This window comes from Cupressus sempervirens, chromosome 4, assembly GCF_028749045.1.
Source record: "Cupressus sempervirens isolate cs-2001-9-10 chromosome 4, ASM2874904v1, whole genome shotgun sequence".
Lineage (NCBI taxonomy): Eukaryota > Viridiplantae > Streptophyta > Pinopsida > Cupressales > Cupressaceae > Cupressus > Cupressus sempervirens.
Window position 1 is genome coordinate 557192049 of NC_143121.1, and position 15558 is coordinate 557207606.

The 15558-nt window shown below is 32.4% G+C and overlaps 1 pseudogene; it reads right to left on the reverse strand.

The window, feature by feature from the left end:
- Positions 1 to 14749: 14749 nt before the first annotated feature.
- On the reverse strand, positions 14750 to 15097 carry LOC149562410 (protein ELF4-LIKE 4 pseudogene; annotated as a pseudogene).
- Between the last annotated feature and the right edge of the window lie 461 nt (positions 15098 to 15558).

The window sequence follows — 15558 nt, forward strand, 5'->3', positions numbered from 1 at the left end:
GATTTATCTTCAATTAGGTTCATGTTGATGCATCACTAAAGCTCTACTTAGTGAGCTTCAGATAGAGGAATGACCCCTAACTTACCTCTTAGATACAAGAATGCATCCTTAGGTAATGGCTTGGTAAATATGTCTACAATATGTTCTTTTTTATGCACATATTCCAATCTGATTTCTTTGTCCTGCACCAGTTCTCTTACAAAATGATATTTTATAGCATTATGCTTGGTTTTTGAATGCATCACTAGATTCTTTGATATGTTAATTGCACTTGTGTTATCACAAAACATGACAATCAGTTCTTTGATCTCAACCTTCATGCCTTCCAAAAACTATTTAAACCAAACAATATTAGAACAATTCACTGTTGCTGCAACATATTTTGCTTCTGTTGTGGATTGGGATGTGTAATTTTTCTTTTTTCTTGTCCAAGATACCAACCTTTTACCAAGAAAGAATACTCCACCACTTGTACTCTTTCTGTCATCAAGATTTCTAGCCCAATCAACATCAGTATACACTTTTAGGTCCAGATTTCCTCCAAGTTTATACCATAAACCATAGTCTTTAGTGCCTTTCAAATATCTCAAGATTCTTTTAATTGCCATTATATGATTTTCTCTAGGTTTAGCTGAGAATCTTGCCACTGTCCCAATTGCAAGAGAAATATCAGGTCTTGTATGAACTACATACTATAATTTTCTAATCATTGATCTATACAAGGTCTAATCTACCTCTTTTGAGTCATCATCTTTGGTAAGCTTTAATCCAGTAAACATGGGGGTTCCAACTAGTTTTGAATCTTCCATACCAAACTTCTTGATTATCTCCTTGATATACTTAGACTGAGTGATGTAGATACCATTCCTACTCTGTTGTATCTACAGTCCAACAAAGAACTTAATCTCACCAAACATAGACATTTGAAACTCTTTGTTCATTTTCTCTAAAAATTCTTTGCATAGATCATCATTCCCTTTAAATAGAGTGACATCCACAAATATTTGTACCAATACAATTTTTTTATTTGGTCCTTCCTTGATGTACAAACTACTATTATCATTAGTTCTCCAGAAACCAATCTATATAAGGTAGTTATGTAATCTTTCATACCATGCTCTAGGAGCTTGTTTTAGACCATACAAAGCTTTGTGCAGCTTGTAAACTATGTCCCTTTTATCTGGATTAACAAAACCTTCTAGTTGTTCAATGTAGGCTTCTTCATCAAGAATACCATTGAGAAATGTTGTAATATCCATCTGATATACCTTAAATCCTTTATGTGTTGCATATGCAAGTAAGGTCCTGACACCTTCCAATCTTGCAATAGGAGAAAAATTTTCATCATAATCAATTCCTTCTTCTTGAGAGTAGCCTTTACATACCAATCTAGCTTTGTTTCTTGATACCTTACCATCTTCATTCAACTTATTCCTGAATACCCATTTTGTGCCAATCACATTTTTACCTTTAGGCCTAGGAACAAGGGTCCAAGTTTTGTTCTTCTCTATTTTCTCTATTTCTTCATTCATAGCCTCAATCCAACTTTCACTTTCTAATGCATCTTTAACACTTCTAGGTTCAAAATCATGAAGTAAACATGTACCTTTTAGCTTACTTCTTGTCATAGTACCTTTTGATTTATCTCCAATAATCTGATCAAGTGTATGATGCCTTCTGACATACTTAGCCAATATAGGTTCTTTTCCTTTTGAATGAATTCCACTATCTTCATGTTGAATTTCAACTTGTGGCTTTGGTTGCTCAAACTCGGTAGGCATTGGTTTGGTAGCTTCAGAATGTGACTTGGGTCCTTGAGACTCAGTTTGAACTTCTTGCAACTCAGTGATTGAGGAAGACTTGGGAGTAGAAGTCTCCTTATTGACAGATGTGTTTGGCAATGTATTAGGTTCAATTTAAATAAATCTCCTATAATCTTCTGGTTCCTTTTTTCTTTCTTCTTCAATCCTTTCTACAAACTCATCAATTCTCACATGTACACTTTCTATGATTTTATGGGTAGACAAATTTAAACACCTATATGCCTTACTTCTGCAAGAATATCCTAAGAATATACCTTCATCACCTTTTACATCAAACTTTCTTTTTCTAGATTATTTCAAGATATAACATTTACTTTCAAATACTTTCAGGTAGCTTACATTGGGTTTATAGCCATACCATAATTCATAGGGAGTTCTATATGAGTCCTTCTTCAACTGTACTTAGTTCAAAGTATGAACTGTAGTGCTAATAGCTTCCTTCTAGTATTTGATAGCAATGTTCTTTTCAATCATCAAAGTCCTTGCACAATCCATGATGGATCTATTTCTCCTTTCAGCTATTCCATTCTGCTCAAGAGTTCCAAGGACCGATACCTGTCTTTTGATTCCTCTTTCAATGCAAAAGTTGTTGAATTCATTAGAGATGAATTCACCACCTCTATCTGATCTTAAGCATTTCAGTCTTTCCCTATTTCCTTTTCTATTCTTGCTAGATATCATTTGAATTTCTCTAATGCTTCTGACTTTTCTCTTAAATACATAACAATCATCATTCTAGAGTAGTCATCAACAAAAAAAATAAAGAATTTTTCTCCACTATAGTTTTCTATTCCAATAGGTCCACACAAATTAGTATGCACAATTTCCAAGATATCTTTAGATTGATAGTTTTTTCTTTTAAAATTAGTCTTTCCCATTTTGCCAATTTAACATTTCTTGCATAAACCAACATCTGGTTTCTTCAAACTAGGAATACATCTTACTTTCTTGAATTTGCTTATTTTCACCATGTTATCAAAATTTACATGACATAACCTTCTATGCCATAACCAACTTTATTCAACTTGAGCAATAAAACATGAGCAATCACCAAGATCAAGATAAAATAGGTTACCTTTTGTTTGTTTGCATGATCCAATCAGTTTTCCTTTTTTATCTAGCAGTCTTGCCTTGCCATGCATAAATTCCGCCTTAAATCCAATGTTGATTAGTTGTGCCACACTTAGCAAATTATGTTTTAGTCCTTCAACCCAATAGGCATTGTCACACACAAGTTCTTTGGTTAATGAGATTTGGCCTTTCCCTTTTATACAACAAGGTTCATTGTTTTGAAATCTTACACTTCCTCCATCATAATGTTCAAAATGTTCAAACTTTGTTTTATCTCCATTCATATGATGTGAAAATCCACTATCCATGATCCATGTATCATTTTTTCTAACATGAGAGATAAGTGTCATCTTATCTCCTTCATCATCAAATTCATCTTTTATAGCAATGTAAACTATTTCATCTTCATTGTTCTTAGAATATTTAGCCATAAAACAAGTCTCTATCCCTTTGTCCTTGAATGATTTGTGATTTTTGAAATCCTTCTTACCATTGCACTTGTGACTTTTCTTCTCATCCATGCTTTCTTTGTTTGGGCACCTGGCAGCAATATGACCAATTTCTTCATATGAAAAATAGATTAGGGGAACTTTACCTTTGTATTTTCCTCTGCCTCTAGAATATTTTCTTGCAATTAAAGCTTCAACAACTTCAAGATCACTATCAGAACTTTCCTCTTATTCTTCTTCACTTTCTAACTGAATGTCCTTTATTTTCTTGCCTTTCTTCTTAAGTGAAAGCTTGGCCTTAAATGCAGATTCAATATTCTTGGAAGCTAGAACATAATTTTCATAGTTGTCTAGCTCAAAAGCTATCAATCTTCCTACTAAGGTATCCAAAGTTATCTTATGATTTTTCTCACACCTTTCTTGAATAGCAGATACTCTAATTGCATAGATAGGAAGTAATGTTCTAAGAACTTTACTTACAACAGTTTCTCCCTTTATTTCTCCCCTAGATGCTCTAATTGCACTAACATTGGCTTGGACTCTTTCCACATATTTGGAAATATTTTCATCTTCTCTCATTCTCATCTGATCAAATTGTCCTCTAAGGCTTTCTGCTTTGGCTCTCCTCACATTATCATCACCACCATAGATGTCCGTTAGCTTGTTCCACATTTCAAAAGTGGTTTTGTAGTCCTTGATCTCATAAAATTATTCATAGCTAAGAGCAGATGCAATATATAGCATCATGGTGTTATGGTTCTTTTTCTCAGCAATATCTCCAACAGATAATGTACCAGTAGGAGATGTATATTTTTCATCAATGTATTTCAAGCCTGAATCACCAATAGAAGCCAGATGAAGTCTCATAAGTCCATGTCATGCTGAAAAGTTTTCCTTGTTAAGCTTTGGAATTTCTCTCTTATAAGACATCTTGATCTTTAGCTTAGGTCCTTGAAACCTTTCCTGCAAGCACCAAAAGCTCTGATACCAATTGTTGGAATTATAGATGGAGTAGCTGAGAGGGGGGGTGAATCAGTTACCACAAAAATAATTCTATAGATCCTTTGGATGTCTAACAAAACTAATTATTGTTGTCACTCAGTAAACATACTAAAAAATGTTGTAACTTAGTAAATGTAAAGTATGTTTTACTTTAGCAAACCTAACATCAATAGTAATAATTTGCAAACATGCAGAGAGAAAAGAAATGAACACAAGAGACACCAGATTTAACGTGAAAACCCAATATGGGAAAAACCACCAATGTAACTAGATACTATTTTTTGATCTTCTAAAGTGAGCCCTGTTAGGAGCCAACCAGGTTAAAGGTTACAGAACACACTGTTAGGTGTGACCTAGTTGGAGGATTTAATCAACCTGTTAGGAGTGGCCCTGTAAGAGGTCTTTAAAACAATTTAATGGAACTATTACCCTATTAGAGGATTTACAATTGGTTGTTAAACCAAATCTGTTAAGAGATTTTGGATCATTGCTACAATGGTAAGAAAGTAACAATGAAATGACTTGATTATGATGCAATTGAATTGCTGATTACAGATCTCTCATCTGCTTCATACTAGATCCTTTCTGATCAAATATTACTTTGTTGCTCCACAAGGATATTTGACCATCCTTCAAGTTCACTCACACACTTCCTTCTCAATCAATCAATAGACTTACATACATACTAAAAATCATAACTTTACCTTATATTTATATCGTTTAGATTGTCAAGTCAACTCAATACAGATTACAATGACCAATAATAATTACCATAGTCGGCTGGAATCAATACTTTAAATAATTAAACTTCATATCCCATATCAACAAAATCCTTCGATAGCTGACCCAACATGGTAAACACTAGTCCTGAAATGATTTCATGTGTTAACCAATAGAAGCTTGGTTAACACTGCGAACTTGCAAAATCCTTTAGCAACTGAGTGAACTCGTTGAACACTAACTCTATCCAACTTTCCTTCATTAACCATGAGAACTTGGTTAATGCTAGTTTTTTCCATAATTCCTTCGATGCTCAAGTGAGCTCAGTAGACATAGTCTTCGCAGAGTAATATCCAGGAATGCTTAGTAGACAAGAAAAACTATCTTGTTGACCAAGTGAGCTTGGTAAGCACTGACTAATAACTGATATGAGATTTGTGTAACATCAAAGAAAACACACAATTAGACAATTTTATCCAACAGCAAGTGTCATTTTTTGAGAGGGTCCCAAGAATTGTTAGATAATTGATTAAACCATCTAGATGCTATGATGAAGACCAAAAATTAGGACATGTTTGGGGGAGTGTTTTTCTTTTTGATAATTGTACTATAATTAGGGTTTATGGATGCCCAAAGCCACCCCATCTTTTACCTAAATATGTCCCTAGGAGGTTGGAAATTATGGAGTTCATTGGGTAGTTGATTCTAATGAATAGGGAGTATCTAGGGCCTACTATTTGAAAGGGGACTTTTCTCTATAGAAATTTTAAGATTTGTGGTTTTAATATTATAGGAAAGGAAGGAATTAAGGAAGTTGATGCATTTATTAGAGAGTTTAAATTGCCAACTATGCCTACAAGGACATATGATCCTAATAATGTTGTTATGAATGCCCTAAGACAAATGAGGGGATACAATTTTCCCCTAAGAAAACCTATATGGGAAGAAGAGATCATAAATTTTTGAGTCTTTAGATGAAGATAAATGCAGGGATCGAACCTAGAAATAGAGAGAAATTATGGTGATTAAGGAGGGAATGAAGAGAATTGATCCTTCATTTAAAGGTGTTTACCACAAAGAGAAATATTTAGATAGGTCCAATAAATTCCTTCAAAATTATCAAGAGATTATGTATTAAGTGCCTGCAGAATTGACAAACATAGTGGAACATGATTCTCCTGAGTGAGACATTGTGCTAGAAGTGGATGAGGAGGAAGAACAACCTAAAATGTCAGCTTGGGCCCAAGGAGGGAGAAAGAAACAAAAAATTATTGAAATTCCGCATAAGGTTAGAGAGAAGGCCCTCCAAATCATGGCTAGAAAAAGTAAATACTGAAATTGAGAAGATTCCTAACAAGCTAGAAATTGAAGCTAAAATGATAGATTATAGGATCATTCAAGCTCAGTATTTCTTGGGTGATGATTAGTTTGTGAAATCTAATGAGTAGAAGAGTTTTCTTTTCAAGCTTTAAAAAATGAAATTTTGTCCTGATAATTGCAGCTAGGAGATTCAAATGAATAAGTGATTGAGATGGTACAAAATTTGCAAGCATATGATCATGACATTGAGACTCTTACTATGGAGGAGGTCAAAGATTTAGTAAAGAGAAGCGGTATGATGTTGCTTCCTGGCTGGGATTTGAGATCCTCTTTTATGTAGCATCAGATCAAAAGATAGGAGAAATCTATATCTTTTGAGGATATGAGTATAGATGGACAATTAAGGGGGTCAAGATATAATGTTGATGCCCAAACTATGGCACTATGGACCATCACCCCAGAATCTGAAAAGACAAGATTAATAGAAATTAGAGATTCACTACAGGGGAGTGTAATCTTTTGGGACATCCATTCTGCTTCTGGTAAAGAAATTTATAGTTTTTTAAATAGACTGTCACTTATGAGTGAGGATAAAATGAACTTAACTAAAGAACAATTATATCAGGGTTATGGTAACTATATAGATACTAGAAAGCTGTACGAAGAAAAAATAAAAAGACATGTATTTGAGCCAAGGATTTTTGAATTGGAAGGTGAAGTTAAACCATTGAAGACTACTACCATGCCTATCACTAAGGTAAGTGATAAAGAGACTCAAACATAAGGAGATGCAGCAAACAACATTGGAATGACTGATTAGCCATCGTGTATGGATGTGGATGTACATGATACAAATAAAGAAGTGGAGGTAAGGACAATGAAAAATATGTTTTTCCACAAGATAAGTGTTTTGAAAAAAAAATGCCACAAAATTTTATAGTAGTTATATAGCATTGCAAGGTATAAAATATTAGTATTGTGAGGCACTATCCTCACTTTCTCCTTTGTTCAAAAAGTGGGGTCCATATATGTAATTATTTGATAAGCTTGTTCCAATCTTGACTCAAAAGAAAGAATTTCCAAAAGAAATTATTATTCCTATGAAAAATCTTATTGGTAAAGTCAAGGAGTTAGATGATCTTTTCTTAGGAAAGATGCAAATAATACAAAATTTATAAAAATTATTGTAGTGGGCATGCCTGGATTTCTACCAAAAATCATTGATGATGAAGGAAAGTTAAAAGAATAGCAATAATGTGTCATGTCTTTTGAAGATATTTTGAAGCATGAGATATTTGTTGCTTATTGTAATGATGAAATAGATCTATCCACCATTTATGATATGATTGATGTTTTGTACAAGGTTGAGATAGGCATGAATAAATTTTTTGCAAAAGTAAGGGCTATAACATATTTGAAATGGGGTAAATGTTTGAGTGAGTTAAATATTGTTAGAGATGCCACCTAGTCAGATGTTGAGATAGACATTACTATATGGGAGATTATAGCTGAAACTAAAGCATTACCAGATGGAGATAATGACTAAACAAATTTGGATCACTTATGAGAAATAGACAGAGGAAGGACAACCAGCTGAATGATATACTTTAACTTTGTGGTTCACAGGTGCTATGGGTATTCTTACAATATAAACAAAGAGTTGATCCTGAACATCCATCATGCCAACTGTTCAATTTTGAACTATCTCCAAAAAAAATTTATTGATGTTATTCTATCTAAGTTTTTGTAGTAAAATTATTCATCAAATGAAAACATAACATCTATTAGTTCTTTCTAGCTTGAAACTTATTGCAATCCTTATTCTTTAAAATGATTTCCAAGGCTTGGAAAAAGTGTCTAATAACTTTTTATGTCAAAAGAAAAAAAATTTTTAGGTCCAATTTGTTGTGTCAACTCTTTTGATACTTAGTGAAATGAAATACTAAAGTTCTAAGTCTATTTTTGTTTTTTGGATCATTATTTGACAATATATATGTATTGTTTCAAAGAAGTCATACAAAGAATTCAAAGACTGGAAATGCATCATTTGGATCTTGTCTCTTTGGTTACCATTTCTAATATTTTGTAATTCAATAGCAAAGATATATATATTGGATTCCAGTTTATAATTCTCTTTGAATTATATTTCATAATATGTTTTATTGGTAATCTAATGGATTATGTAAACGCTTAATGTATTTTTTGAAAGTCATTAAAAGAGAGAAAAATATCTTGATAAGTATAGGTTTCAAATATGTATCAATCTTATTTATAAGGTAAATAAATAGATCATAGGGATTTTGTGTCAAATATGTGAGAAAATTTCCAAATGGATAAAGCACTAATGAAATTATCAATTGAATAGGGTTATGATTTGCATAGTCATAAATTCTTTAAATCTAAATCAAAATTTCATACATTTAATTTACAAATCAGAAAAGGTCCATCTGTACTTGATTTAGAGTTGTCTAGGGTATGGAGATATAGATTGTTTACATCCCTTGTATGCTCTCTAAATTAGAAGATATAAAGGTAAATATACTGTTGAAATGAGGTTTACAATAATAAATGTTTTTTTGTAAATAAATAATAAACTCCAAGGTTTACCTACCTGAACTTTGTAGAGGTCAAAGAGAAGAAGACATTTCAAGTCTTGTTAGTTGGTCCTCTTGTTTATTTGTAGGGATATCTATAATGGTTTTTGAATAATTCCTAGGTATCCCATGTTATCTCAAAGGTAATTAAAATCCTATTAGATCAAGAACCAACATAACTAACTCATAAAATACTTAAAAAGGAATAAATCTAAATAATACTAACATATACTAACTTTTAAAAAAATTAACAAAACAAAAAAAAAATCATTAAAAAAATTGCACCTTCCTCTTACGGTCGAAACACCCTAACCTGCTTCACAAATTCTAGAAGCCACTATAATCAAATGACCTACTAAGAGTCACCATGGCATATATATTTTCTCTATACCATTTTGACTGAAACAGTTTCGGCCACCTTTAGGCCATGTCACACCATGTATGTATAGCCAAAATTGTTTCTATCGTAATTGTTTTAGTCATAACCTGTTTGGTCATAACCCTATTGGATATCCTAAAGGGTGACACAGGTTTACTCTTTTAGCCCTCCCCCTACTCCAAAAGGACACTTGAAATGCTTAAAGAGTTCGAGGGGTGCGCTAGACTTCTGCCTAAGTGTGCAAAGTATTTTAATAGGTTACCGATGCCAAAATGGCTAGATGGATCCCCTCTATCCAAAACTAAAGCCATTTATCTAAAACATTATTTTTGACAATAAAGAGGTGTATAATCACCTTAGTGCTAAGTGGTCTCTTGAGTTTGATCCTAAATTATGCTCCAAATGCCTTGACTCTCTTTGGCATAAGAATGTTGAAGCTAAGATACATTGCTTCCTTTAGCAGAACAAGCTACATAGATTGCATGTTACCCACACTAGATGGAGATCCTTTCCCTTGCACTATTTGTATTCAGACAAAATCCATACCCCGTATCTTTTTAGACTATAGTTTTGCCAAGGTATTTTGGAGATTTTTTGGTATACCTATGGGCCATGGCATCCATACCTTTCATGCTTTCTCTAGCTTCCTTTTTTACTTTCCTATGCATCTTAATCTTTTCTAAGCTACTTACTATTTCGTCTAATTTTCTTTGATTCACTTAGATTATTAGGAATGATGACTTATTTAAAGGTAGGCATAGGATCCTTACTGAGTCTCTACAGAGACTTGTTAAACACCAAATCTATGTGTAGGTCACATTGAGCTACAAGGTAAAGGAAAAGTAGTTCCTAAGAGTTACTAAACCCTGTACCAATATTCTAAGAGGTGAAGGTGTTCAACTTGAGGTCAAAAGCAAAGACATTGATAAGTTCAACTTTGATTGTACCCTAAAAGAGATGTTTGAACATATCAAAAACAAGAGGGAGTTGAATGAGTTGAATAGTTAGGTTGCACCATCTCACCAAGTGAATGTTGTAGCAACCAACACTAATGAGAGAAGCTCAAGACTTGGAGATATCATCAATAGATTTTTCTTGGACAATGAAATTTCTAACATATTGATGGTTATAGAGAATGTGATAGAGATTAATGCTAGAAGACCTCCCTATTTCATGACCAGTGATATTTTGTGGGCACCAACCCTACCTTGGGAAGTATTGATTATCAACCTATTAATGAAATCAAAGATGGTAACATCAGACTTAGGTGGGCAGATGGACCCCTACTTTGGACAACATGGTTCAAGGAGTAGACTTTATAAATGATGTACTCTATTGTAAAAAAAAAGTTGTAATGTTTGAATGGCCTAATGTTATTCTGGTTGATTTGAACATGCCATAGATCATGATACTAGTTGATATTGTTTGATAGTTTAGAGTGATGGTAGTAAGACATAAACTATGATGTATCACACTTTTATGTTATATCTAATAGAAACAAAATAAAAATAAAAATAGTGGGCTATTAACATGATGTTGATTTGACACTATATTTGGAGTTCTCAATTGATTATCTTTATACCATAAAATAATGACAATAATTTGAATGAATAAAAATTAGCAAGATAAATAAATTCAATGAACTTTCATTTTTACAACTATGAAATTGATCATTTAATTACATATTCGAAACTTTTGAAAGGATCTAAATTGTGGTTTTGGATGAACGTTTATATGCATTTTATGACTAAGACATAAATGTGTGTTCAGATAAAAGAGTTTGTGAGTAATGAGTGTATTTATACCTTTTTATTTTTCATATTCTTAAAATATTAATTTATTAGCTTTATGCCAAAATTGAAAAAGGAAAATAACCATATTGCCATATGCACTATAACATTGATGTCAAAAATACTTTGATGTTGTTAGATTTATGTAAGAGTTAATACATTTTATACTCTAGATGCCCAAATGAAACAAGGTCATATCTTAAGTAGGGGAAATCAAGAAATGAAAATATTTTTTTCTTTTTGTAAAATTCATCGGATTTATACTAAGATCCAAAAAAGAAAAAAAATCATGTTGCATGCTCAAAAATGTTGATGTTGAAGTTATGTCATATGAAAATACTTTGATGCACTTGATTTGTAAAAGAGTTATGCTTTAATAGATTCCAAATTCTAGATGCTCTATTGAAACAATGTTAATCTCTAAATGAGTTTGTAAGTAATGAAAATATTTATTCTTTTTATGGAATTTTACCAAAATAATCATATTGCATGCTCTGAAACATTGATATTGAAGTTGACACCACTTGGAAATGCTCAAATGTTGTTCAATTTGTACAATATTTATCCTTCAATATATTCTAAATTCTAGATTCCCAACACCTCAAATAGAGATATACCTAAATATTGAAATGAACTGAATAAAATAAATCATATATGTGCATAATTTGATATCACTTTTTTATTAGATTTCATAGAGAATATTGTTAGATATTTTATAAAGTAGAAAACAGCTCCTTCGTGTCATTTCAAAACTAGTGTCTACAATGTTCTAACAAGTAGCTAGATACAAAGGTCCAAGATATTTCCTTGTTTTCATGATATAGAAAGTTTTGACAAGTGAGTATCAACACACTTAAGTTATTTACATAGTTCATGCCGAACAAGTAGGACATGTCGAGCACAACATGTATATACTAGACCATACCGAGTTCATAGTGAGTGTCGAGCCACTCATGTGCTGAGTCACTCAAGTGCGGAGTAGATAGTGTATGCCGAGTGATTCAGGAGTTGAGTAAATAGTGGATGTTGAGTGATGCAGATCTCGGGTCGCAACAAAAAGATTAGTGTATGTTGAGCATCAAAGACTTTAGATGTCAAGTGAGACAACTTTGACATATTTGTTTGTAATGCCACAAACAACTATGTAAACCATTTTCTAAGCTCACTTAAGGATGAATTATGATATTTTTGAGATAAGGACAAATATTAAGTTGGATTCTCTATTTAATTACATGCAGCCAATCAAAAAGTGAGAAGGATTAAGCAGCAAAATGGATGAATCTCAATTGTAGATTCATACCTAACCCTAAGTCACCAAAGTCTTCTTAAAGAGGACAAACTCTAAACTCTCTATGAGCGAGTGTGTAAGGCGTTGAAGGAGAAAAGAGCGAAGTTTGCATGCGTGAACAGAGCATTCATAGTGGCTAAGGAGTTATGATCTGAGACAGCATTGCAAAATCAGTTAGAGTAGAACAGAGGAAAGAGGAGTGTATACAAAAAAGAGACATCTGATCAAGAATGATCAAGAAGACAATTGTTTAGAGGTGATTTTTTATCAAGCAATCAAGTGCTAATCGTAGGATCTATGCTTAGACATTTTAACAGGTGATTTTAGTCAAAATCTCTTAACAGAGTAGTCCTAACAGGCTATATTGAAATCTTTTAGCAGGGTGCTTACATAGTTGTGAGTTAAAGTCCTTTAGCAAGGCACACTTCTAACAGGGTGTTAAAATCCTCTAACAAGGTGAGACCTAACAGTCTTTGTAAGCCTTCAATAGGGCAAACCTTTCATAGGGTAGATCATGTTTCATGGTCAAAACATTGTAACATTAATTGGATACACTTTATTACTGCAGTAGTGAAGATTTGTGGGTGTCATCCACACCCCAGTTTTACCTTCTCACTTGGAGGGTTTTTGGGTAATCATATCTAGTGTCATATGTGTGTGAATGTTTACTTGATTACATATTTTGGAAGTATATTCTTTACATGTTATTTCAGTTTACTCATTGAATGCATGAGATGGATGTATGGTGAAAGTTTTATGAGTCCAAGTTTAAACTGTTGATTCACCCCCCATGCCCCCCCTCTCTTAGAAGTTTACCTTTCCTATTGTAATTCCAACACTTAGGTGGGAAGATGGACCCCTGCCTTGGACAACATGGTTCAAGGAGTAGATTTTATAAAAGATTTACTATGTTGTAAAAAAAAAATGTAATGTTTGAATGGCCTAATGTTATTCTGGTAGATTTAAACATGCCACAAATCAAGATACTAGGTGATATTGTTTGATAGTTTAGAGTGATGGTAATAAGACAAACTATGATGTATCACACTTTTATGTTAAATATCTAATAGAAACAAAATAAAAATAAAAATAGTAGGTTGTTAACATGATGTTGATTTTACACTATAATTGGAGTTCTCAATTGATTATCTTGATACCATAAAATAATGACAATAATTGGAATTCAAAAAAGTTAGGAAGATAAATAAATTGAATGAACGTTCATTTCTACAACTATGAAATTGATCATGTAATTACATATTCAAAAATTTTGAATGGATCTAAATTATGATTGTGGATCATGAACATTTATATGCATTTTATGACTAAGACATAAATGTGTGTTCAGATTAAAGAGTTTGTAAATGATGAGTATATTTATACTTTTTTTCTTTTTCATATTCTTAAAATATCAATTTATCAGCTTTATGCTAAAATTGAAAAAGGAAAATAACCATATTTTCATATGCGCTAAAACATTGATGTCAAAAATACTTTGATGTTGTTAGAATTATGTAATAGTTAATACATTTTATATTCTAGATGCCCAAATGAAACAAGTTCATATCCTAAGTAGAGGAATTTAAGCAATGAAAATATTTTTTCTTTTTGTAAAATTCTTCCAATTTCAATTCATCAGCTTTATACTAAGATCCAAAAAAGACAAACAGTCATGTTGCATGCTCAAAAATGTTGATGTTAAAGTTGATGTCACATGAAAATGCTTTGATGTGCTTGATTGGTAAAATAGTTATTCTTTAATATATTCTAAATTGTAGATTCTCTAATGAAACAATGTTAATTAGAAATGAATTTGTAAGTAATGAAAATATTTATCCTTTTTATTGAATTCTACCAAATAACCATACTACATGCTCTAACATTGATATTGAGGTTGACACCACATGAAAATGCTCAGATGTTGTTTAATTTGTACAATATTTATCCTTCAATATATTCTAAATTCTAGATTCCCAACACCTCAAATAGAGATATACCTAACTATTGAAATGAACCGAATAAAAGAAATCATATATGTGCATAATTTGATATCACTTTTTATTAGATTTCATAGAGAATATTGTTAGATATCTTATGAAGTAGAAAACAACTCCTCCGTGCCATTTGAAAACTAGTGTCTACAATGTTCTAACGAGTAGCTATACAAAGGTCTAAGATATTTCCTTCTTGTCATGATAAAGAAAGCTTCATCTGCTTATCAAATACTTTTTAAGATTGCATTACCATTATCGAATGTAGAAAAAGAGCACACTCATAGGAAAATCTAATTCATGGAGATGGAATCCCATCATTCTAAGTAGGGCGTGTTCTCTTTTGTGCAGAATTTCTGTCACAACTAGAAATTCCAGCTGAATCCCCTTGTGAAGACGTCTTTATTTCCCTTAAAAAAGTTGTGGAGAGGTCAGAATAGAGGGCAGCTACTTTTCCAATATTCTTGTTGAGATCTCTTATCATGCCAGCACTCCTACACAGATTATCAGGGATCATCGACTCTTGATTCTGATTTATTTTACTAATCAGCTGCCTATTCTGACCTAAAATATCCTCTACCTCACTGAAACTCTCTTGAAAACTTTGCCACATTTTACCATCCGTTGGTGTAACATTTCTCCTTCCATTAAAAGACCCATTCATCTCCATATCAAATCTGAAACCACCACAATTAAATGCTCAACATACCATAGAGATAATATTATCAGCAAACTGAAATCTTGGTTTTAAAAATTATCTGTTAAGTTTATCTATTAGCTATATTAATGGGTTAAGGTGCAGCTTACCAATGAAATGTAATAAGTAGTCTTATTGAAAAAACAAGCGTGGCTTTGGATGAATCACCTTATGTACCATTTAAATCTAATTTAACATTTCATTCAATCAATTAATACGCTGATGGCAAGACATAAGAAATTGGTTCTAATCCAATTAAGCACTTCTAGTATATTTTATCATGTACAATAAAGAAAACTAGCACCTGCATTGTTAAGAGAGGATTTGACTTCAACAACATTACCTGAACTGAGCTTGTTGAGGCATGAAAACCCACAACAAAATAATAATTGTCAGCTAATGACCATGCTCACAGACTAAAACAGATCAAACTA